Genomic DNA, 22,884 nt, shown 5'->3' on the forward strand with positions numbered 1-22,884 from the left:
GGAGTGCCGCACTGTCGGAGGGGCAATACTGAGGGAGCACCGCACTGTCGGAGGGGCAGTACTGAGGGAGCGCCGCACTGTCGGAGGTGCCGTCTTTCAGATGAGATGTTAAACCGTGGCCCTGTCTGCTCTCTCAGGTGGATGTAAAAGATCCCATGGCACTATTTGGAAGAAGAGCAGGAGTTCGCCCCAGTGTCCTGGGCCAATATTTATCCCTCAATCAACCAACAAAAACAGATGATCTGGGTCATTATCACATCGCTGTGTGTGGGAGCTTGCTGTGCGCAAATTGGCGTTTCCCACATTACAACAGTGACTTGAAAAGTACTTCATTGGCTGTAAAGCGCTTTGGGACGTCCGGTGGTGGGGAAAGGCGCTATATAAATGCAAGTCTTTCTTAAGACGCTGCTTCAAAAGCGACCTCTTTGACCAAGATTTTAATCACCTGTCCCTAATATCTCCTCGTGTGGCTCGGTGTCAAATTTCTATCTGATTTACGTCCCTGTGATGTGCCTCGGGATGTTTTACTGAGCTAAAGACGCTGTATAAAAGTGACGTTGTTGTTGTTGGAGGGCGTTTTGTGGTTGAGAAAAGGGGGGGGTGGTGGTATTGTTGATATTGTTGAAGTCGGTCACTGTGATCTCCGGGATCTTGTTTGGTCATGGCTGGGGTTGGGAGCAATACGCTCTGAATTAGTATTTGGTTTGAGTTTATTTTGCCTCTAACCTGGGGGTTGGGTTGACGGGAACCGTGGACTGGATGGGACACATTGGATTGAGAATCGTAGCATGATACCGCACAGGAGGATCCCATTGGGCCCATCGTTGCCCGTGCTGTGACAGAGCGACCCAATCAGTCCCACTCCCCCCCTGCCCTTTCCCCCACAGCCCTGTGAATTTTTCCCCTTCCAGTATTTACCCAATTCCCGGTTTGAAAGTCACAATTGAATCTGCTCCCACCGCCCTTTCAGGCAGCGCGTTCCTGATCACAACAACTCGCGGTGTAAAAACAATGATTCCACATCTATTACAGGCCAGTCAGCCTAACCTCGGTGGTGGGAAAATTATTGGAAAAAATTCTGAGGGTCAAGATAAATCGAAAGACCTGGATTAATGGGGGGCAGTCAGCACGGATTTGTTAAGGGAAGGTTGTGTCTGACTAACTTGATTGAATTTTTCAAGGAGATAACCAGGAGGGTCGATGAGGGCAGTGTGTACGATGTAGTGTATATGGACTTTAGCAAAGCTTTTGATAAGGTTCCACATGGCAGACTGGTCACAAAAGTTAAAGCCCATGGGATCCAGGGCAAAGTGGCAAGTTGGATCCAAAATGGGCTCAGGCAGGAAGCAGAGGGTAATGGTCGATGGGTGTTTTTGTGACTGGAAGGATGTACCCATTGGGGTTCCACAGGGCTCAGTGCTGGGTCCCTGGCTTTTTGTGATATATATCAATGAATTGGACTTGAGTGTAGGGGGTATGATTAAGAGGTTTGCAGATGACTCTACAACAGGCCGTGTGGTTGACAATGAAGAAGAAAGCTGTGGACTGCAGGAAGATATCAATGTACTGGTCAGGTGGGCAGAACAGTGGCAAATGGAATTCAATCCCGATAAGTGTGAGGTAATGTATTTGGGGAGGGCTACAAGGCAAGGGATACACATTAAATGGTAGGACACTGAGAACTGTAGAGCAACAGAGCGACCTTGGGATGCAGGTCCACAGATCCCTGAAGGTAGCAGGCCAGGTGGATAAGGTGGTTAAGAAGGCATACGGAATACTTGCCTTTATTGGCCGAGGCATGGAATACAAGAGCAGGGAGGTCATGCTTGAACTGTATAAAACACTGGTTAGGCCACAGCTGGAGTACTGCGTGCAGTTCTGGTCACCACATTACAGGAAGGATGTGATTGCACTGGAGAGGGTCCAGAGGGGATTTACCAGGATGTTGAACTGGAGAGGGTACAGAGCAGATTTACCAGGATGTTGCACTGGAGAGGGTACAGAGGAGATTTACCAGGATGTTGCACTGGAGAGGGTACAGAGGAGATTTACCAGGATGTTGCACTAGAGAGGGTACAGAGGAGATTTACCAGGATGTTGCACTGGATAGGATACAGAGGAGATTTACCAGGATGTTGCACTGGAGAGGGTACAGAGGAGATTTATCAGGATGTTGCACTGGAGAGGGTACAGAGGAGATTTATGATGATGTTGCACTGGAGAGGGTACAGAGGAGATTTACCAGGATGTTGCACTGGAGAGGGTACAGAGGAGATTTACCAGGATGTTGCACTGGAGAGGGTACAGAGTAGATTTACCAGGATGTTGCACTGGAGAGGGTACAGAGGAGATTTATGAGGATGTTGCACTGGAGAGGGTACAGAGGAGATTTACAAGGATGTTGCACTGGAGAGGGTACAGAGGAGATTTACCAGCATGTTGCACTGGAAAGGGTACAAGGGAGATTTAACAGGATGTTGCACTGTCGAGGGTACAGAGGGGATTTACCAGGATGTTGCCTGGACTGGAGAATTTTAGCGATGAGGAAAGATTGGATAGGCTGGGGTTGTTTTCTTTGGAACAGAGGAGGCTGAGGGGAGACCTGATTGAGGTGTATAACATTATGAGGGGCCTGGATAGAGTGGATAGGAAGGACCTGTTTCCCTTGGCAGAGGGGTCAACAACCAGGGGGCATAGATTTAAAATAATTGTTAGAAGGTTTATAGCGGATTTGAGGAGAAATTTGATGGGACAGCGTAAAGGGAGCTTTACTCTGTATCTAACCCCGTGCTGTACCTGCCCTGGGAGTGTTTGATGGGACAGTGTAGAGGGAGCTTTACTCTGTATCTAACCCCGTGCTGTACCTGCCCTGGGAGTGTTTGATGGGACAGTGGATAGGGAGCTTTACTCTGTATCTAACCCCCTGTACCTGCCCTGGGAGTGTTTGATGGGACAGTGTAAAGGGAGCTTTACTCTGTTTCTAACCCGTGCTGTACGTGCCCTGGGAGAGTTTGATGGGGACAGGGTAGAGGGAGCTTTACTCTGTATCAAAACCCCCTGTACCTGCCCTGGGAGTGTTTGATGGGACAGTGTAGAGGGAGCTTTACTCTGTATCTAACCCCGTGCTGTACTTGCCCTGGGAGTGTTTGATGGGACAGTGTAGAGGGAGCTTTACTCTGTATCTAACCTCGTGCTGTACCTGCCCTGGGAGTGTTTGATGGGACAGTGTAGAGTGAGCTTTACTCTGTATCTAACCCCCTGTACCTGCCCTGGGAGTGTTTGATGGGGATAGTGTAGAGGGAGCTTTACTCTGTACCGAACCCGTGCTGTACATGCCCTGGCAGTGTTTGATGGGGACAGTGTAGAGGGAGCTTTACTCTGCATCTAACCCAATGCTGTACCTGCCCTGGGAGTGTTTGATGGGGATAGTGCAGAGGGAGCTTTACTCTGTATCTAACCCGTGCTGTACTGGCCGTGGGAGTGTTTGATGATACAGTGTAGAGGGAGCTTTACTCTGTATCTAACCCCGTGCTGTACCTGCCCTGGGAGTGTTTGATGGGGACAGTGCAGAGGGAGCTTTACTCTGTATCTAACCCGTGCTGTACCTGCCCTGGGAGTGTTTGATGGGGACAGTGCAGAGGGAGCTTTACTCAGTATCGAACCCCCTGTACCTGCCCTGGGAGTGTTTGATGGGACAGTGTAGAGGGAGCTTTACTCTGTATCTAACCCCCTGTACCTACTCTGGCAATGTTTGATGGGACAGTGTCGAGGGAGCTTTACTCTGTATTTAACCCCGTGCTGTGTCTTCCCTGGGAGTGTTTGATGGGACAGTGTAGCGGGAGTTTTACTCTGTATCTAACCCCCTGTACCTGCCCTGGGAGTGTTTGATGGGACAGTGTAGATGGAGCTTTACTCTGTATCTAACCCCCTGTACCTGCCCTGGGAGTGTTTGATCGGACAGTGTAGAGGGAGCTTTACTCTGTATCTAACCCCCTGTACCTGCCCTGGGAGTGTTTGATGGGACAGTGTAGAGGAAGCTTTACTCTGTATCTAATCCCATGCTGTACCTGCCCTGGGAGTGTTTGATGGGACAGTGTAGAGGCAGCTTTACTCTGTATCTAACCCCATGTACCTGTCCTGGGAGTGTTTGACGGGACAGTTCAGAGGGAACTTTACACTGTACCTAACCCCGTGCTGTACCTGCCCTGGGAGTGTTTGATGGGACAGTGTAGAGAGAGCTTTACTCTGTATCTAACCCCCTGAACCTGCCCTGGGAGTGTTTGATGGGACAGTGTAGAGGGAGCTTTACTCTGTATCTAACCCCCTGTACCTGCCCTGTGAGTGTTTGATGGGACAGTGTAGAGGGAGCTTTACTCTGTATCTAACCCCCTGTACCTGCCCTGGGAGTGTTTGTTGGGGACAGTATAGAGGGAGCTTTACTCTGTATCTAACATATGCTGTACCTGTCCTGGGAGTGTTTGATGAGGACAGTGTCGAGGGGGCTTTACTCTGTATCTAACCCCATGCTGTATCTGCCCTGGGAGTGTTTGATGGGACAGTGTAGAGGGAGCTTTACTCTGTATCTAACCCGTGCTGTACCTGCCCTGGGAGTGTTTGATGGGGACAGTGCAGAGGGAGCTTTACTCTGTATCGAACCCCCTGTACCTGCCCTGGGAGTGTTTGATGGGACAATGTAGAGGGAGCTTTACTCTGTATCTAACCCCCTGTACCTACTCTGGCAATGTTTGATGGGACAGTGTCGAGGGAGCTTTACTCTGTATTTAACCCCGTGCTGTGTCTTCCCTGGGAGTGTTTGATGGGACAGTGTAGAGGGAGCTTTACTCTGTATCTTACCCTGTGCTGTACCTCCCCTGGGAGTGTTTGTTGGGGACAGTGTAGCGGGAGCTTTACTCTGTATCTAACCCCCTGTACCTGCCCTGGGAGTGTTTGATGGGACAGTGTAGATGGAGCTTTACTCTGTATCTAACCCCCTGTACCTGCCCTGGGAGTGTTTGATGGGACAGTGTAGAGGGAGCTTTACTCTGTAACTAACCCCCTGTACCTGCCCTGGGAGTGTTTGATGGGACAGTGTAGAGGGAGCTTTACTCTGTATCTAACCCCATGCTGTACCTGCCTGGGAGTGTTTGATGGGACAGTGTAGAGGGAGCTTTACTCTGTATCTAACCCCGTGCTGTACCTACCCTGGGAGTGTTTGATGAGGACAGTGTACAGGGAGCTTTACTCTGTATCTAACCCCCTATACCTGCCCTGGGAGTGTTTGATGGGACAGTGTAGAGGGAGCTTTACTCTCTATCTAACCCGTGCTGTACCTGCCCTGGGAGTGTTTGATGGGGACAGTGCAGAGGGAGCTTTACTCTGTATCTAACCCCCTGTACCTGCCCTGGGAGTGTTTGATGGGGACAGTGCAGAGGGAGCTGTACTCTGTATCGAACCCCCTGTACCTGACCTGGGAGTGTTTGATGGGACAGTGTAGAGGGAGCTTTACTCTGCATCTAACCCCGTGCTGTATCTGCCCTGGGAATGTTTGATGGGACAGTGTAGAGGCAGCTTTACTCTGTATCTAACCCCATGTACCTGTCCTGGGAGTGTTTGACGGGACAGTTTAGAGGGAGCTTTACACTGTATCTAACCCCGTGCTGTACCTGCCGTGGGAGTGTTTGTTGAGACAGTGTAAAGGGAGCTTTACTCTGTATCTAACCCCCTGTACCTGCCCTGAGAGTGTTTGATGGGACAGTGTAGAGGGAGCTTTACTCTGTATCTAACCCCCTGTACCTGCCATGGGAGTGTTTGATGGGACAGTGTAGAGGGAGCTTTACTCTGAATCGAACCCGTGCTTTACCTGCCCTGTGAGTGTTTGATGGGACAGTGTAGAGGGAGCTTTACTCTGTATCTAACCCGTGCTTTACCTGCCCTGTGAGTGTTTGATGGGACAGTGTAGAGGGAGCTTTACTCTGCATCTAACCCGTGCTTTACCTGCCCTGTGAGTGTTTGATGGGACAGTGTAGAGGGAGCTTTACTCTGTATCTAACCCCCTGTACCTGCCCTGGGAGTGTTTGATGGGACAGTGTAGAGTGAGCTCTACTCTGTATCTAACCCCGTGTTGTACCTACCCTGGGTGTGTTTGATGAGGACAGTGTAGAGGGAGCTTTACTCTGTATCTAACCCCCTGTACCTGCCCTGGGAGTGTTTGATGGGACAGTGTAGAGGGAGCTTTACTCTGTATCTAACCCCCTGTACCTGCCCTGGGAATGTTTGATGGAACAGTGTAGAGGGAGCTTTACTCTGTATCTAACCTGTGCTGTATCTGCCCTGGGAGTGTTTGATGGGACAGTGTAGAGGGAGCTTTAGTCTGTATCTAACCCCGTGCTGTATCTGCCCTGGGAGTGTTTGATGGGACAGTGCAGAGGGAGCTTTACTCTGTATCTAACTCCCTGTACCTGCCCTGGGAGTGTTTGATGGGACAGTTTAGAGGGAGCTTTACTCTCTATCTAACCCCGTGCTGTACCTGCCCTGGGAGTGTTTGAATGGACAGTGTTGAGGGAGCTTTACTCTGTATCTAACATTTGCTGTACCTGCCCTGGGAGTGTTTGATGGGACAGTGTCGAGGGAGCTTGACTCTGTTTCTAACCCCGTGGTGTACCTGCCCTGGGAGTGTTTGATGGGACAGTGTAGAGGGAGCTTTACTCTGCATCTAACCCCATGTACCTGCCCTGGGAGTGTTTGATGGGACAGTGTAGAGGGAGATTTACTCTGTATTTATCCCCATGCTGTACCTGCCCTAGGAATGTTTGATGGGACAGTGTAGAGGGAGCTTTGCTCTGTATCTAACCCCCTGTACCTGCCCTGGGAGTGTTTGATGGGACAGTGTAGAGGGAGCTTTACTCTGTATCTAACCCCATGTACCTGTCCTGGGAGTGTTTGACGGGACAGTTCAGAGGGAACTTTACACTGTATCTAACCCCGTGCTGTACCTGCCGTGGGAGTGTTTGTTGAGACAGTGTAGAGGGAGCTTTACTCTGTATCTACCCCCCTGTACCTGCCCTGGGAGTGTTTGATGGGACAGTGTAGAGGGAGCTTTACTCTGTATCTAACCCCCTGTACCTGCCCTGTGAGTGTTTGATGGGACAGTGTAGAGGGAGCTTTACTCTGTATCTAACCCCCTGTTCCTGCCCTGTGAGTGTTTGATGGGACAGTGTAGAGGGAGCTTTACTCTGTATCTAACCCGTGCTGTACCTGCAGTGGGAGTGTTTGTTGGGGACAGTATAGAGGGAGCTTTACTCTGTATCTAACATATGCTGTACCTGTCCTGGGAGTGTTTGATGAGGACAGTGTCGAGGGGGCTTTACTCTGTATCTAACCCCATGCTGTATCTGCCCTGGGAGTGTTTGATGGGACAGTGTAGAGGGAGCTTTACTCTGTATCCAACCCGTGCTGTACCTGCCCTGGGAGTGTTTGATGGGGACAGTGCAGAGGGAGCTTTACTCTGTATCGAACCCCCTGTACCTGCCCTGGGAGTGTTTGATGGGACAATGTAGAGGGAGCTTTACTCTGTATCTAACCCCCTGTACCTACTCTGGCAATGTTTGATGGGACAGTGTCGAGGGAGCTATACTCTGTATTTAACCCCGTGCTGTGTCTTCCCTGGGAGTGTTTGATGGGACAGTGTAGAGGGAGCTTTACTCTGTATCTTACCCCGTGCTGTACCTCCCCTGGGAGTGTTTGTTGGGGACAGTGTAGCGGGAGCTTTACTCTGTATCTAACCCCCTGTACCTGCCCTGGGAGTGTTTGATGGGACAGTGTAGATGGAGCTTTACTCTGTATCTAACCCCCTGTACCTGCCCTGGGAGTGTTTGATCGGACAGTGTAGAGGGAGCTTTACTCTGTATCTAACCCCCTGTACCTGCCCTGGGAGTGTTTGATGGGACAGTGTAGAGGGAGCTTTACTCTGTATCTAACCCCGTGCTGTACCTGCCTGGGAGTGTTTGATGGGACAGTGTAGAGGGAGCTTTACTCTGTATCTAACCCCGTGCTGTACCTACCCTGGGAGTGTTTGATGAGGACAGTGTACAGGGAGCTTTACTCTGTATCTAACCCCCTATACCTGCCCTGGGAGTGTTTGATGGGACAGTGTAGAGGGAGCTTTACTCTCTATCTAACCCGTGCTGTACCTGCCCTGGGAGTGTTTGATGGGGACAGTGCAGAGGGAGCTTTACTCTGTATCTAACCCCCTGTACCTGCCCTGGGAGTGTTTGATGGGGACAGTGCAGAGGGAGCTGTACTCTGTATCGAACCCCCTGTACCTGACCTGGGAGTGTTTGATGGGACAGTGTAGAGGGAGCTTTACTCTGCATCTAACCCCGTGCTGTATCTGCCCTGGGAATGTTTGATGGGACAGTTTAGAGGAAGCTTTACTCTGTATCTAATCCCGTGCTGTACCTGCCCTGGGAGTGTTTGATGGGACAGTGTAGAGGCAGCTTTACTCTGTATCTAACCCCATGTACCTGTCCTGGGAGTGTTTGACGGGACAGTTTAGAGGGAGCTTTACACTGTATCTAACCCCGTGCTGTACCTGCCGTGGGAGTGTTTGTTGAGACAGTGTAAAGGGAGCTTTACTCTGTATCTAACCCCCTGTACCTGCCCTGAGAGTGTTTGATGGGACAGTGTAGAGGGAGCTTTACTCTGTATCTAACCCCCTGTACCTGGCCTGGGAGTGTTTGATGGGACAGTGTAGAGGGAGCTTTACTCTGTATCTAACCCGTGCTTTACCTGCCCTGTGAGTGTTTGATGGGACAGTGTAGAGGGAGCTTTACTCTGTATCTAACCCGTGCTTTACCTGCCCTGTGAGTGTTTGATGGGACAGTGTAGAGGGAGCTTTACTCTGTATCTAACCCGTGCTTTACCTGCCCTGGGAGTGTTTGATGGGACAGTGCAGAGGGAGCTTTACTCTGTATCTAACCCGTGCTTTACCTGCCCTGTGAGTGTTTGATGGGACAGTGTAGAGGGAGCTTTACTCTGTATCTAACCCCCTGTACCTGCCCTGGGAGTGTTTGATGGGACAGTGTAGAGTGAGCTCTACTCTGTATCTCACCCCGTGTTGTACCTACCCTGGGTGTGTTTGATGAGGACAGTGTAGAGGGAGCTTTACTCTGTATCTAACCCCCTGTACCTGCCCTGGGAGTGTTTGATGGGACAGTGTAGAGGGAGCTTTACTCTGTATCTAACCCCCTGTACCTGCCCTGGGAATGTTTGATGGAACAGTGTAGAGGGAGCTTTACTCTGTATCTAACCTGTGCTGTACCTGCCCTGGGAGTGTTTGATGGGACAGTGTAGAGGGAGCTTTAGTCTGTATCTAACCCCGTGCTGTATCTGCCCTCGGAGTGTTTGATGGGACAGTGTAGAGGGAGCTTTACTCTGTATCTAACTCCCTGTACCTGCCCTGGGAGTGTTTGATGGGACAGTTTAGAGGGAGCTTTACTCTGTATCTAACCCCGTGCTGTACCTGCCCTGGGAGTGTTTGAATGGACAGTGTTGAGGGAGCTTTACTCTGTATCTAACATTTGCTGTACCTGCCCTGGGAGTGTTTGATGGGACAGTGTCGAGGGAGCTTGACTCTGTTTCTAACCCCGTGGTGTACCTGCCCTGGGAGTGTTTGATGGGACAGTGTAGAGGGAGCTTTACTCTGCATCTAACCCCATGTACCTGCCCTGGGAGTGTTTGATGGGACAGTGTAGAGGGAGATTTACTCTGTATTTATCCCCATGCTGTACCTGCCCTGGGAATGTTTGATGGGACAGTGTAGAGGGAGCTTTACTCTGTATCTAACCCCGTGCTGTACCTGCCTTGGGAGTGTTTGATGGGACAGTGTAGAGGGAGCTTTACTCTGTATGTCACCCCTTCTGTTCCTGTCCTGGGAGTGTTTGATGGGACAGTGTAGAGGCAGCTTTACTCTGTATCTAACCCCATGTACCTGTCCTGGGAGTGTTTGACGGGACAGTTCAGAGGGAACTTTACACTGTATCTAACCCCGTGCTGTACCTGCCGTGGGAGTGTTTGTTGAGACAGTGTAGAGGGAGCTTTACTCTGTATCTAACCCCGTGCTGGACCTGCCTGGGAGTGTTTGATGGGACAGTGTAGAGGGAGCTTTACTCTGTATCTAACCCTGTGCTGTACCTACCCTGGGAGTGTTTGATGAGGACAGTGTAGAGGGAGCTTTACTCTGTATCTAACCCCCTATACCTGCCCTGGGAGTGTTTGATGGGACAGTGTAGAGGGAGCTTTACTCTCTATCTAACCCGTGCTGTACCTGCCCTGGGAGTGTTTGATGGGGACAGTGCAGAGGGAGCTTTACTCTGTATCTAACCCCCTGTACCTGCCCTGGGAGTGTTTGATGGGGACAGTGCAGAGGGAGCTGTACTCTGTATCGAACCCCCTGTACCTGACCTGGGAGTGTTTGATGGGACAGTGTAGAGGGAGCTTTACTCTGCATCTAACCCCGTGCTGTATCTGCCCTGGGAATGTTTGATGGGACAGTTTAGAGGAAGCTTTACTCTGTATCTAATCCCGTGCTGTACCTGCCCTGGGAGTGTTTGATGGGACAGTGTAGAGGCAGCTTTACTCTGTATCTAACCCCATGTACCTGTCCTGGGAGTGTTTAACGGGACAGTTTAGAGGGAGCTTTACACTGTATCTAACCCCGCGCTGTACCTGCCGTGGGAGTGTTTGTTGAGACAGTGTAGAGGGAGCTTTACTCTGTATCCATCCCCCTGTACCTGACCTGAGAGTGTTTGATGGGACAGTGTAGAGGGAGCTTTTCTCTGTATCTAACCCCCTGTACCTGCCCTGGGAGTGTTTGATGGGACAGTGTAGAGGGAGCTTTACTCTGTATCTAACCCGTGCTTTACCTGCCCTGTGAGTGTTTGATGGGACAGTGTAGAGGGAGCTTTACTCTGTATCTAACCCGTGCTTTACCTGCCCTGTGAGTGTTTGATGGGACAGTGTAGAGGGAGCTTTACTCTGTATCTAACCCGTGCTTTACCTGCCCTGTGAGTGTTTGATGGGACAGTGTAGAGGGAGCTTTACTCTGTATCTAACCCCCTGTACCTGCCCTGGGAGTGTTTGATGGGACAGTGTAGAGTGAGCTCTACTCTGTATCTAACCCCGTGTTGTACCTACCCTGGGTGTGTTTGATGAGGACAGTGTAGCGGGAGCTTTACTCTGTATCTAACCCCCTGTACCTGCCCTGGGAGTGTTTGATGGGACAGTGTAGAGGGAGCTTTACTCTGTATCTAACCCCCTGTACCTGCCCTGGGAATGTTTGATGGAACAGTGTAGAGGGAGCTTTACTCTGTATCTAACCTGTGCTGTATCTGCCCTGGGAGTGTTTGATGGGACAGTGTAGAGGGAGCTTTAGTCTGTATCTAACCCCGTGCTGTATCTGCCCTGGGAGTGTTTGATGGGACAGTGCAGAGGGAGCTTTACTCTGTATCTAACTCCCTGTACCTGCCCTGGGAGTGTTTGATGGGACAGTGTCGAGGGAGCTTGACTCTGTTTCTAACCCCGTGGTGTACCTGCCCTGGGAGTGTTTGATGGGACAGTGTAGAGGGAGCTTTACTCTGCATCTAACCCCATGTACCTGCCCTGGGAGTGTTTGATGGGACAGTGTAGAGGGAGATTTACTCTGTATTTATCCCCATGCTGTACCTGCCCTAGGAATGTTTGATGGGACAGTGTAGAGGGAGCTTTGCTCTGTATCTAACCCCCTGTACCTGCCCTGGGAGTGTTTGATGGGACAGTGTAGAGGGAGCTTTACTCTGTATCTAACCCCATGTACCTGTCCTGGGAGTGTTTGACGGGACAGTTCAGAGGGAACTTTACACTGTATCTAACCCCGTGCTGTACCTGCCGTGGGAGTGTTTGTTGAGACAGTGTAGAGGGAGCTTTACTCTGTATCTACCCCCCTGTACCTGCCCTGGGAGTGTTTGATGGGACAGTGTAGAGGGAGCTTTACTCTGTATCTAACCCCCTGTACCTGCCCTGTGAGTGTTTGATGGGACAGTGTAGAGGGAGCTTTACTCTGTATCTAACCCCCTGTTCCTGCCCTGTGAGTGTTTGATGGGACAGTGTAGAGGGAGCTTTACTCTGTATCTAACCCGTGCTGTACCTGCAGTGGGAGTGTTTGTTGGGGACAGTATAGAGGGAGCTTTACTCTGTATCTAACATATGCTGTACCTGTCCTGGGAGTGTTTGATGAGGACAGTGTCGAGGGGGCTTTACTCTGTATCTAACCCCATGCTGTATCTGCCCTGGGAGTGTTTGATGGGACAGTGTAGAGGGAGCTTTACTCTGTATCCAACCCGTGCTGTACCTGCCCTGGGAGTGTTTGATGGGGACAGTGCAGAGGGAGCTTTACTCTATATCGAACCCCCTGTACCTGCCCTGGGAGTGTTTGATGGGACAATGTAGAGGGAGCTTTACTCTGTATCTAACCCCCTGTACCTACTCTGGCAATGTTTGATGGGACAGTGTCGAGGGAGCTATACTCTGTATTTAACCCCGTGCTGTGTCTTCCCTGGGAGTGTTTGATGGGACAGTGTAGAGGGAGCTTTACTCTGTATCTTACCCCGTGCTGTACCTCCCCTGGGAGTGTTTGTTGGGGACAGTGTAGCGGGAGCTTTACTCTGTATCTAACCCCCTGTACCTGCCCTGGGAGTGTTTGATGGGACAGTGTAGATGGAGCTTTACTCTGTATCTAACCCCCTGTACCTGCCCTGGGAGTGTTTGATCGGACAGTGTAGAGGGAGCTTTACTCTGTATCTAACCCCCTGTACCTGCCCTGGGAGTGTTTGATGGGACAGTGTAGAGGGAGCTTTACTCTGTATCTAACCCCGTGCTGTACCTGCCTGGGAGTGTTTGATGGGACAGTGTAGAGGGAGCTTTACTCTGTATCTAACCCCGTGCTGTACCTACCCTGGGAGTGTTTGATGAGGACAGTGTACAGGGAGCTTTACTCTGTATCTAACCCCCTATACCTGCCCTGGGAGTGTTTGATGGGACAGTGTAGAGGGAGCTTTACTCTCTATCTAACCCGTGCTGTACCTGCCCTGGGAGTGTTTGATGGGGACAGTGCAGAGGGAGCTTTACTCTGTATCTAACCCCCTGTACCTGCCCTGGGAGTGTTTGATGGGGACAGTGCAGAGGGAGCTGTACTCTGTATCGAACCCCCTGTACCTGACCTGGGAGTGTTTGATGGGACAGTGTAGAGGGAGCTTTACTCTGCATCTAACCCCGTGCTGTATCTGCCCTGGGAATGTTTGATGGGACAGTTTAGAGGAAGCTTTACTCTGTATCTAATCCCGTGCTGTACCTGCCCTGGGAGTGTTTGATGGGACAGTGTAGAGGCAGCTTTACTCTGTATCTAACCCCATGTACCTGTCCTGGGAGTGTTTGACGGGACAGTTTAGAGGGAGCTTTACACTGTATCTAACCCCGTGCTGTACCTGCCGTGGGAGTGTTTGTTGAGACAGTGTAAAGGGAGCTTTACTCTGTATCTAACCCCCTGTACCTGCCCTGAGAGTGTTTGATGGGACAGTGTAGAGGGAGCTTTACTCTGTATCTAACCCCCTGTACCTGGCCTGGGAGTGTTTGATGGGACAGTGTAGAGGGAGCTTTACTCTGTATCTAACCCGTGCTTTACCTGCCCTGTGAGTGTTTGATGGGACAGTGTAGAGGGAGCTTTACTCTGTATCTAACCCGTGCTTTACCTGCCCTGTGAGTGTTTGATGGGACAGTGTAGAGGGAGCTTTACTCTGTATCTAACCCGTGCTTTACCTGCCCTGGGAGTGTTTGATGGGACAGTGTAGAGGGAGCTTTACTCTGTATCTAACCCGTGCTTTACCTGCCCTGTGAGTGTTTGATGGGACAGTGTAGAGGGAGCTTTACTCTGTATCTAACCCCCTGTACCTGCCCTGGGAGTGTTTGATGGGACAGTGTAGAGTGAGCTCTACTCTGTATCTCACCCCGTGTTGTACCTACCCTGGGTGTGTTTGATGAGGACAGTGTAGAGGGAGCTTTACTCTGTATCTAACCCCCTGTACCTGCCCTGGGAGTGTTTGATGGGACAGTGTAGAGGGAGCTTTACTCTGTATCTAACCCCCTGTACCTGCCCTGGGAATGTTTGATGGAACAGTGTAGAGGGAGCTTTACTCTGTATCTAACCTGTGCTGTACCTGCCCTGGGAGTGTTTGATGGGACAGTGTAGAGGGAGCTTTAGTCTGTATCTAACCCCGTGCTGTATCTGCCCTCGGAGTGTTTGATGGGACAGTGTAGAGGGAGCTTTACTCTGTATCTAACTCCCTGTACCTGCCCTGGGAGTGTTTGATGGGACAGTTTAGAGGGAGCTTTACTCTGTATCTAACCCCGTGCTGTACCTGCCCTGGGAGTGTTTGAATGGACAGTGTTGAGGGAGCTTTACTCTGTATCTAACATTTGCTGTACCTGCCCTGGGAGTGTTTGATGGGACAGTGTCGAGGGAGCTTGACTCTGTTTCTAACCCCGTGGTGTACCTGCCCTGGGAGTGTTTGATGGGACAGTGTAGAGGGAGCTTTACTCTGCATCTAACCCCATGTACCTGCCCTGGGAGTGTTTGATGGGACAGTGTAGAGGGAGATTTACTCTGTATTTATCCCCATGCTGTACCTGCCCTGGGAATGTTTGATGGGACAGTGTAGAGGGAGCTTTACTCTGTATCTAACCCCGTGCTGTACCTGCCTTGGGAGTGTTTGATGGGACAGTGTAGAGGGAGCTTTACTCTGTATCTCACCCCTTCTGTTCCTGTCCTGGGAGTGTTTGATGGGACAGTGTAGAGGCAGCTTTACTCTGTATCTAACCCCATGTACCTGTCCTGGGAGTGTTTGACGGGACAGTTCAGAGGGAACTTTACATTGTATCTAACCCCGTGCTGTACCTGCCGTGGGAGTGTTTGTTGAGACAGTGTAGAGGGAGCTTTACTCTGTATCTAACCCCGTGCTGGACCTGCCTGGGAGTGTTTGATGGGACAGTGTAGAGGGAGCTTTACTCTGTATCTAACCCTGTGCTGTACCTACCCTGGGAGTGTTTGATGAGGACAGTGTAGAGGGAGCTTTACTCTGTATCTAACCCCCTATACCTGCCCTGGGAGTGTTTGATGGGACAGTGTAGAGGGAGCTTTACTCTCTATCTAACCCGTGCTGTACCTGCCCTGGGAGTGTTTGATGGGGACAGTGCAGAGGGAGCTTTACTCTGTATCTAACCCCCTGTACCTGCCCTGGGAGTGTTTGATGGGGACAGTGCAGAGGGAGCTGTACTCTGTATCGAACCCCCTGTACCTGACCTGGGAGTGTTTGATGGGACAGTGTAGAGGGAGCTTTACTCTGCATCTAACCCCGTGCTGTATCTGCCCTGGGAATGTTTGATGGGACAGTTTAGAGGAAGCTTTACTCTGTATCTAATCCCGTGCTGTACCTGCCCTGGGAGTGTTTGATGGGACAGTGTAGAGGCAGCTTTACTCTGTATCTAACCCCATGTACCTGTCCTGGGAGTGTTTAACGGGACAGTTTAGAGGGAGCTTTACACTGTATCTAACCCCGTGCTGTACCTGCCGTGGGAGTGTTTGTTGAGACAGTGTAGAGGGAGCTTTACTCTGTATCCATCCCCCTGTACCTGACCTGAGAGTGTTTGATGGGACAGTGTAGAGGGAGCTTTTCTCTGTATCTAACCCCCTGTACCTGCCCTGGGAGTGTTTGATGGGACAGTGTAGAGGGAGCTTTACTCTGTATCTAACCCGTGCTTTACCTGCCCTGTGAGTGTTTGATGGGACAGTGTAGAGGGAGCTTTACTCTGTATCTAACCCGTGCTTTACCTGCCCTGTGAGTGTTTGATGGGACAGTGTAGAGGGAGCTTTACTCTGTATCTAACCCGTGCTTTACCTGCCCTGGGAGTGTTTGATGGGACAGTGTAGAGGGAGCTTTACTCTGTATCTAACCCGTGCTTTACCTGCCCTGTGAGTGTTTGATGGGACAGTGTAGAGGGAGCTTTACTCTGCATCTAACCCCCTGTACCTGCCCTGGGAGTGTTTGATGGGACAGTGTCGAGGGAGCTTTACTCTGTATCTAACCTGTGCTGTACCTGCCCTGGGAGTGTTTGATGGGACAGTGTAGAGGGAGCTTTAGTCTGTATCTAACCCCGTGCTGTATCTGCCCTGGGAGTGTTTGATGGGACAGTGTAGAGGGAGCTTTACTCTGTATCTAACTCCCTGTACCTGCCCTAGGAGTGTTTGATGGGACAGTTTAGAGGGAGCTTTACTCTGTATCTAACCCCGTGCTGTACCTGCCCTGGGAGTGTTTGAATGGACAGTGTTGAGGGAGCTTTACTCTGTATCTAACATTTGCTGTACCTGCCCTGGGAGTGTTATTTGGGACAGTGTCGAGGGAGCTTGACTCTGTTTCTAACCCCGTGGTGTACCTGCCCTGGAAGTGTTTGATGGGACAGTGTAGAGGGAGCTTTACTCTGCATCTAACCCCATGTACCTGCCCTGGGAGTGTTTGATGGGACAGTGTAGAGGGAGATTTACTCTGTATTTATCCCCATGCTGTACCTGCCCTGGGAGTGTTTGATGGGACAGTGTAGAGGGAGCTTTACTCTGTATCTCACCCCTTCTGTTCCTGTCCTGGGAGTGTTTGATGGGACAGTGTAGAGGGAGCTTAACTCTGTATCTAACACCGTGCTGTACCTGCCCTGGGAGTGTTTGATGGGACAGTGTAGAGGGAGCTTAAGTCTGTATCCAACACCGTGCTGTACCTGCACTAGGAATGTTTGATGGGACAGTGTAGAGGGAGCTTAACTCTGTATCTAACACCATGCTGTACCTGCTCTGGGAGTGTTAGATGGGGCAGTGCAGATGGAGCTTTACTCTCTATCTAACCCCGTGCTGTACCTGCCCTGGGAGTGTTTGATGGGACAGTGTAGAAGGCGCTTTACTCTGTATCTAACCCCATGCTGTGCCTGCCCTGGGAGTGTTTGATGGGACAGTGTAGAGGGAGCTTTACTCTCTATCTAACCCCGTGCTGTTCTTGCCCTGCGAGTGTTTGATGGGACAGTGTAGAGGGAGCTTTACTCTGTATCTCACCCCTTCTGTTCCTGTCCTGGGAGTATTTGATGGGGACAGTGTAGAGGGAGCTTCATTCTGTATCTAACCCCGTGCTGTACCTGCCCTGGGAGTGTTTGATGGGACAGTGCAGAGGGAGCTTTACTCTGTATCTAACCCCGTGCTGTACCTGCCCTGGGAGTGTTTGATGGGACAGTGTAGAGGGAGCTTTACACTGTATCTAACCCCCTGAACCTGCCCTGGGAGTGTTTGATGGGACAGTGTAGAGGGAGCTTTACTCTGTATCTATCCCCCTGTACCTGCCCTGGGAGTGTTTGATGGGACAGTGTAGAGGGAGCTTTACTCTGTATCTAACCCCGTGCTGTACCTGCCCTGGGAGTGTTTGATGGGGCAGTGTAGAGGGAGCTTTACTCTGTGTCTATCCCCCTGTACCTGCCCTGGAGTGTTTGATGGGACAGTGTAGAGGGAGCTTTACTCTCTATCTAACCCGTGCTGTACCTGCCCTGGGAGTGTTTGATGGGACAGTGTAGAAGGCGCTTTACTCTGTATCTAATCCCGTGCTGCACCTGTCCTGGGAGTGTTTGATGGGACAGTGTAGAGGGAGCTTTACTCTGTATCTAACCCCGTGCTGTACCTGCCCTGGGAGTGTTTGATGGGACAGTGTCGAGAGAGCTTTACTCTGTATCTAACCCCATGCTGTACCTGCCATGGGAGTGTTTGATGGGAAAGTGTAGAGGGAGCTTTACTCTGTATCTAACCCCGTGCTGTACCTGCCCTGCGAGTGTTTGATGGGACAGTGTAGAGGGAGCTTTACTCAGTATCCACCCCGTGATGTACCTGCCCTGCGAGTGTATGATGCCGACATTTTAGAGGGAGCTTTATTCTGTATCTAACCCCCTGTACATGCCCTGGGAGTGTTTGTTGGGACAGTGTACAGGGAGTTTTACTCTGCATCTAACCCCGTGCTGTACCTGCCCTGGGAGTGTTTGATGGGACAGTGTAGAGGGAGCTTTACTCTATATCTAACCCCGTGCTGTACCTGCCCCGGGAGTGTTTGATGTGGCAGTGAAGAGGGAGCTTTACTCTGTATCTAACCCCGTGCTGTACCTGCCCCGGGAGTGTTTGATGGAACAGTGCAGAGGGAGCTTTGGGACAGTGTGGAGGGAGCTTTACTCTGTATCTAAACCGTGCTGTACCTGCCCTGGGAGTGTTTGATGGGACAGTGTAGAGAGAGCTTTACTCTGTATCTAACTCGCTGTACATACCCTGGGAGTGTTTGATGGGACAGTGTAGAGGGAGCTTTACTCTGCATCTAACCCCGTGCTGTACCTGCCCTGGGAGTGTTTCATGGGACATTGGAGAGGGAGCTTTACTCTGTATCTAACGCCGTGCTGTACCTGCACTGGGAGAGTTTGATGGGACAGTGTCGAGGGGGCTTTATTCTGTATCCAACCCACTGTACCTGCCCTGGGAGTGTTTGATGGGACAGTGTAGAGGGAACTTTACTCTGTATCTAACACCTTGTACCTGCTCTGGGAGTGTTTGATGGGACAGTGTAGAGGGGGCTTTACTCTGTATCTAACCCCGTGCTGTACCTGCACTGGGAGAGTTTGATGGGACAGTGTAGAGGGAGTTTTAACTCGGTATCTATCCCCATGCTGTACCTGCCCTGGGAGTGTTTGATGGGACAGTGTAGAGTGAGCTTTACTCTGTATCTAACCCCGTGCTGTACCTGCCCTGGGAGTGTTTGATGGGACAGTGTAGAGGGGGCTTTACTCTGTATCTCACCCCGTGCTGTACCTGCCCTGGGAGTGTTTGATGGGAGAGTGTAGAGGGAGCAGTACTCTGTATCTAACCCCCCGTACCTGCCCTGGGAGTGTTTGATGGGGCAGTGTAGAGGGAGCTTTACTCTGTATCTAACCCCCTGTACCTGCCCTGAGAGTGTTTGATGGGACAGTGTAGAGGGAGATTTACTCTGTATCTAAAACCGTGCTGTACCTGCCCTGGGAGTGTTTGATGGGACAGTGTAGAGGGACCTTTCCTCTGTATCTAACCCCGTGCTGTACCTGCCCTGGGAGTGTTTGATGGGACAGTGTCGAAGGCGCTTTACTCTGTATCTAATCCCGTGCTGCACCTGTCCTGGGAGTGTTTGATGAGACAGTGTAGAGGGAGCTTTACTCTGTATCTAACCCCGTGCTGTACCTGCCCTGGGAGTGTTTGATGGGACAGTGTTGAGAGAGCTTTACTCTGTATCTAACCCCATGCTGTACCTGCCCTGGGAGTGTTTGACGTGGCAGTGAAGAGCGAGCTTTACTCTGTATCTAACCCCGTGCTGTACCTGCCCCGGGAGTGTTTGATGGAACAATGTAGAGGGAGCTTTGGGACAGTGTGGAGGGAGCTTTACTCTGTATCTAAACCGTGCTGTACCTGCCCTGGGAGTGTTTGATGGGACAGTGTAGAGAGAGCTTTACTCTGTATCTAACTCCCTGTACATACCCTGGGAGTGTTTGATGGGACAGTGTTGAGGGAGCTTTACTCTGCATCTAACCCCGTGCTGTACCTGCCCTGGGAGTGTTTGATGGGACATTGGAGAGGGAGCTTTACTCTGTATCTAACGCCGTGCTGTACCTGCCCTGGGAGTGTTTGATGGGACAGTGTAGAGGGGGCTTTATTCTGTATCCAACCCACTGTACCTGCCCTGGGAGTGTTTGATGGGACAGTGTAGAGGGAGCTTTACTCTGTATCTAACACCTTGTACCTGCCATGGGAGTGTTTGATGGGACAGTGTAGAAAGAGCTTTACTCTGTATCTAACTCCCTGTACATACCCTGGAAATGTTTGATGGGACAGTGTAGAGGGAGCTTTACTCTGTATCTAACCCCCTGTACCTGCCCTGGGAATGTTTGATGGAACAGTGTAGAGGGAGCTTTACTCTGTATCTAACCTGTGCTGTATCTGCCCTGGGAGTGTTTGATGGGACAGTGTAGAGGGAGCTTTAGTCTGTATCTAACCCCGTGCTGTATCTGCCCTGGGAGTGTTTGATGGGACAGTGTAGAGGGAGCTTTACTCTGTATCTAACCCCCTATACCTGCCCTGGGAGTGTTTGATGGGACAGTGTAGAGGGAGCTTTACTCTCTATCTAACCCGTGCTGTACCTGCCCTGGGAGTGTTTGATGGGGACAGTGCAGAGGGAGCTTTACTCTGTATCTAACCCCCTGTACCTGCCCTGGGAGTGTTTGATGGGGACAGTGCAGAGGGAGCTGTACTCTGTATCGAACCCCCTGTACCTGACCTGGGAGTGTTTGATGGGACAGTGTAGAGGGAGCTTTACTCTGCATCTAACCCCGTGCTGTATCTGCCCTGTGAGTGTTTGATGGGACAGTGTAGAGGGAGCTTTACTCTGTATCTAACCCGTGCTTTACCTGCCCTGTGAGTGTTTGATGGGACAGTGTAGAGGGAGCTTTACTCTGTATCTAACCCGTGCTTTACCTGCCCTGGGAGTGTTTGATGGGACAGTGTAGAGGGAGCTTTACTCTGTATCTAACCCGTGCTTTACCTGCCCTGTGAGTGTTTGATGGGACAGTGTAGAGGGAGCTTTACTCTGTATCTAACCCCCTGTACCTGCCCTGGGAGTGTTTGATGGGACAGTGTAGAGTGAGCTCTACTCTGTATCTAACCCCGTGTTGTACCGACCCTGGGTGTGTTTGATGAGGACAGTGTAGAGGGAGCTTTACTCTGTATCTAACCCCCTGTACCTGCCCTGGGAGTGTTTGATGGGACAGTGTAGAGGGAGCTTTACTCTGTATCTAACCCCCTGTACCTGCCCTGGGAATGTTTAATGGAACAGTGTCGAGGGAGCTTTACTCTGTATCTAACCTGTGCTGTACCTGCCCTGGGAGTGTTTGATGGGACAGTGTAAAGGGAGCTTTAGTCTGTATCTAACCCCGTGCTGTATCTGCCCTGGGAGTGTTTGATGGGACAGTGTAGAGGGAGCTTTACTCTGTATCTAACTCCCTGTACCTGCCCTAGGAGTGTTTGATGGGACAGTTTAGAGGGAGCTTTACTCTGTATCTAACCCCGTGCTGTACCTGCCCTGGGAGTGTTTGAATGGACAGTGTTGAGGGAGCTTTACTCTGTATCTAACATTTGCTGTACCTGCCCTGGGAGTGTTATTTGGGACAGTGTCGAGGGAGCTTGACTCTGTTTCTAACCCCGTGGTGTACCTGCCCTGGAAGTGTTTGATGGGACAGTGTAGAGGGAGCTTTACTCTGCATCTAACCCCATGTACCTGCCCTGGGAGTGTTTGATGGGACAGTGTAGAGGGAGATTTACTCTGTATTTATCCCCATGCTGTACCGGCCCTGGGAATGTTTGATGGGACAGTGTAGAGGGAGCTTTACTCTGTATCTAACCCCGTGCTGTACCTGCCTTGGGAGTGTTTGATGGGACAGTGTAGAGGGAGCTTTACTCTGTATCTCACCCCTTCTGTTCCTGTCCTGGGAGTGTTTGATGGGACAGTGTAGAGGGAGCTTAACTCTGTATCTAACACCGTGCTGTACCTGCCCTGGGAGTGTTTGATGGGACAGTGTAGAGGGAGCTTAAGTCTGTATCTAACACCGTGCTGTTCCTGTCCTGGGAGTGTTTGATGGGGACAGTGCAGAGGGAGCTTAACTCTGTATCCAACACCGTGCTGTACCTGCCCTAGGAATGTTTGATGGGACAGTGTAGAGGGAGCTTAACTCTGTATCTAACACCATGCTGTACCTGCTCTGGGAGTGTTAGATGGGGCAGTGCAGATGGAGCTTTACTCTCTATCTAACACCATGCTGTACCTGCCCTGGGAGTGTTTGATGGGACAGTGTAGAGGGAGCTTTACTCTCTATCTAACCCCGTGCTGTACCTGCCCTGGGAGTGTTTGATGGGACAGTGTAGAGGGAGCTTTACTCTATATCTAACCCCGTGCTGTACCTGCCCCGGGAGTGTTTGATGTGGCAGTGAAGAGGGAGCTTTACTCTGTATCTAACCCCGTGCTGTACCTGCCCCGGGAGTGTTTGATGGAACAGTGCAGAGGGAGCTTTGGGACAGTGTGGAGGGAGCTTTACTCTGTATCTAAACCGTGCTGTACCTGCCCTGGGAGTGTTTGATGGGACAGTGTAGAGAGAGCTTTACTCTGTATCTAACTCGCTGTATCTGCCCTGGGAGTGTTTGATGGGACAGTGTAGAGGGAGCTTTACTCTGCATCTAACCCCGTGCTGTACCTGCCCTGGGAGTGTTTCATGGGACATTGGAGAGGGAGCTTTACTCTGTATCTAACGCCGTGCTGTACCTGCACTGGGAGAGTTTGATGGGACAGTGTCGAGGGGGCTTTATTCTGTATCCAACCCACTGTACCTGCCCTGGGAGTGTTTGATGGGACAGTGTAGAGGGAACTTTACTCTGTATCTAACACCTTGTACCTGCTCTGGGAGTGTTTGATGGGACAGTGTAGAGGGGGCTTTACTCTGTATCTAACCCCGTGCTGTACCTGCACTGGGAGAGTTTGATGGGACAGTGTAGAGGGAGTTTTAACTCGGTATCTATCCCCATGCTGTACCTGCCCTGGGAGTGTTTGATGGGACAGTGTAGAGTGAGCTTTACTCTGTATCTAACCCCGTGCTGTACCTGCCCTGGGAGTGTTTGATGGGACAGTGTAGAGGGGGCTTTACTCTGTATCTCACCCCGTG

This window comes from Pristiophorus japonicus, chromosome Y (genome assembly GCF_044704955.1).
Source record: "Pristiophorus japonicus isolate sPriJap1 chromosome Y, sPriJap1.hap1, whole genome shotgun sequence".
Lineage (NCBI taxonomy): Eukaryota > Metazoa > Chordata > Chondrichthyes > Pristiophoridae > Pristiophorus > Pristiophorus japonicus.